Genomic DNA, 3,491 nt, shown 5'->3' on the forward strand with positions numbered 1-3,491 from the left:
TCATATAGTAGTGTCATGTTTAGCATTAAAAGAAACCACCCAATTGTTTTCCCACATTTCCTGTACTGTTTAACATTTCCACCAGTTTGAGGGTCTAGTTTGTCCATATGCTCATCAGCACCTGGTGTAGTCAGTATTTTTGTTTAACAGTAGCCGTTGTGGAAGGTGTGTAATGAGATCTCATTGTGGTTTTAGTTTTCTGCTGCAGTCCAGCTGCAGCAAAATAACCGGGGGGTGACGAGCAACTTGTGTACATTGATACAGCAGGAATGGGAGCCGTTTATTGTAGGACAGGTGGGGTATATATACATTACACACAGCTTATCTTAATTAACATAAACTAGTCAACCAATAAGGAATCTCCACACTTAATGGCTCGCTGGTGTTACTTCACAAACCACTCCCTCTGTAAAATGCCATCTTGACTTGTTTACAGACTCTAACAGTTTTCATTTCACCCATGGCTAATGACATTGGACATCTTTCACATGCTTATGAACCATTTGCACATCTTTTTTACTAATGCGTCTTTTGATATCTTTTGCCCATTTTCTTTTTGTTTTTGTTTTTGTTTTTAACACTGTCATGGCTTTACTCAAAAACACAGTTGCACCAAAGTATTAACCTCAAAGTTTAAGGAGAGATTCTTAAAGAACTTAACACATTATATACATACTGCAATACAAAGAGCATTAAAATAGGACCCCAAACTTCTACAAGATATAAAGCCCCTCCTTACTTATTTGCATGAAAATACCACCGACAAAGCTAAATAAGTTCTTAAAAGTTATCTGGAGGTTCACTATGTGTTGTTTTCAAACCAAAAAACTCTAATTTTGATGGCACAATAAGATGATTGATAAGAAAGTCAATATCGAGATTTCATTTTAAAAGTAAGTATTTTATAATCTGGCATAGGATGTAATGAGAATTCTTAGAGACTAAAGCAGGGCATATCAATTGTTAAAAATTAGGAGAAAAATGTTAATCTTTTGTACTTTATGAGCCCCCTACTAAATTTATTCCAAGTGTTTTATTTCAGTCAGTTGTGCAGCTGTTTTAGTTTCTCCACAAATAACCATTAAAATGCCAAGTCATACATTTTAAACTAAACAAACAAACAAAAAAAACCCCAAGCAGCAGCAATACTACACTCAGTAATTTTAATGTGTCCCAGTAGAATAGCTTCAATTAGTCTACTGACACTAACTTTTAAAAACCTTACAAATATTCAAAACAAAGGAAAAATATTTTAGATAGTGTAAGAGTAAAAGAAAATTGAAGTTAAAGTGTAAAAGACTGGGTATTGTAAAGCTGCTTCTAAGCTGCAAAGCCTGAGTTAAAATGTAAATTCCTGAGGCAGTTAAGACAATGCCTGGTACTGACCATTTAGTTGATTAATAACCTAGGACCCTGTGCAGTTTGGCATGTAGGCATTCAGGGCCCAAACCAATCAGTTTGAATGTATCCCCTCCTTAGGAGTGACCTATCACCCCCACCCGACCTGTTCCCGCCAATGAATGTGCTAATCATGTTTCAGAGTTGTTGTTTGATTTTCCCGCGCCTCATGATGATTTGCTCTGATGTATGCAAAGCCCCCGCCCTCCCCAAAAAGTGTACTTAAGCACCGCTCAACCCTTGCTCGGGGCTCTGGGCTGCTCTCCCTTGTTGAGTGAGCATGGAGCCCCAGTGCGCTGGATTCTTCAATAAACCCCCTTCTGCGGTTGCATGAGTCAGTCTCTTGGTGGTCTCTTCCTCTGTCGTTCGCCGGACCCTTACAATAGTCAAGATGACTAAAGCAATTACCGTGAACTTGGAGCCTCCATGACAAAAATGGAGATGTACTTGTCTATTCATTATAATTTATTTAGTAACCATGTAAGTAAGCACACACTCATACTTACCCCAAATATTCTTCTATTTTAATGGGCATTCACTTGAAAAGAAATCTTAATTTTAATATTTAATCCCAAATATTTTTCCAACTGCTTACAATATTCCAGTAAAATGCCACATCTGGTAATGCTTTAAAACTAAAGGAACAACCAAAGATTCTACTCAGAAAAATTATAAATACTGCACAGAGTTGGTATCCAAGTAATTTGGGATGCCAACTTAAAAACTGACTTAAATGTCTCATTAATTATCAACAGGTAATGAACACTGATGCTGCTTCAAAAACCCTCTGCTTCTTCTTTACTTTCTTCATCCTACTTATATGGTCTTATGTGTTGTCAGTCAAGAAAGATTTACAATAAGCAGAGCTTGCTGCCTAAAATTGTATATCAATAACAATATTTGTATCTCAGAAAATTCTCATTTTTTAAAACCCATACAGATCTGAAAAGGTGGTTGAGGTATAAAACTAAAGGTTTTCTGGGTATCCAGAAGTTCCCAGCTTTTTGGGGGGATAGAGAGAGGGGAGTCGAAAAGAAGGGAAGGTGATCATAAAGAAATTGATGAGAGGAGAAAAAAATGCACATCTAAAACAAAACAAAATAAACAACCATTGGCATGTCATAATCTGCAGCCTAAAGAGAGGGCTCACCTGTGTGTCTCACTTAGTACAGGCAATTTGTCCTTCAAAAAATAAAATCTTGTCAATCACCACAAAATCCATGAATTATATTACTGACTAGAACCTCCCCCTAATCCACAAACTATATTGATAAATAAGAACCTTTATTATTCTGCTTCTACTTTCCAACTTAATTCATGGGGAAAAAAAACACCCGAATATCCTTAGCTATTAAACAAAAGTCAATGCCTTCAAAATAAAGATCCCTGGATCATCTCTAAGAAAAAAAAATAATCAACTTATTCAAGAGACTACTGTCATTTCATATTACAGATGACTGTAATTTCAGTTAATTTATAAATAACTTTAAAATCTTATGAATGAAATGCACCAAATTTCACCTGTGTAAAAAGCAATTGTGTTTTAATTACAGACTAAAAATTACTAATACAACGAACTTGCACTTGAAACAGAAAAATTAAGCTTCTAAATATAATTGCTGGAGAATGTCTTAATGGGGGGAGTGTCAATGAAATTTTTTCTCTACATACAACATGATCATTAACAGACTAGTAAATCTTAACTGGAATGATAAGGCAAAAATAGTAAAAGCACTCTTTTCTATAAAAAGTTACACATTACCTTCTGTAAGGATAGCTCTTGAACAAGGAAAAACAAAAGATGTGGCCACTCTACTGCACACCCAGGAACACTGGGGAATCTGCTCTTAGAATGACTTAGTCATCGTCTTCCTCTCCATCATCACCAGCATCTCCTTCCTCTTCTGCCCTCATTGAGACCTTCTTCCTCCTCCTCCTCTTCTTCCCCTTCTTCCACATCATCTTCATCCTGAATTTCTCCTTTCATCAAGTAAGAAAGGCCCACTTCTTCTTCCCCCTCTCCCAATTCTGACCCTGTTTCATCTCCCTCCTCCTCCTCCTCCTCCTCCTCCTCTTCCTCCTCCTCCTCTTCC

This window comes from Marmota marmota, unplaced genomic scaffold (assembly GCF_001458135.2).
Source record: "Marmota marmota marmota unplaced genomic scaffold, marMar, whole genome shotgun sequence".
NCBI lineage: Eukaryota > Metazoa > Chordata > Mammalia > Rodentia > Sciuridae > Marmota > Marmota marmota.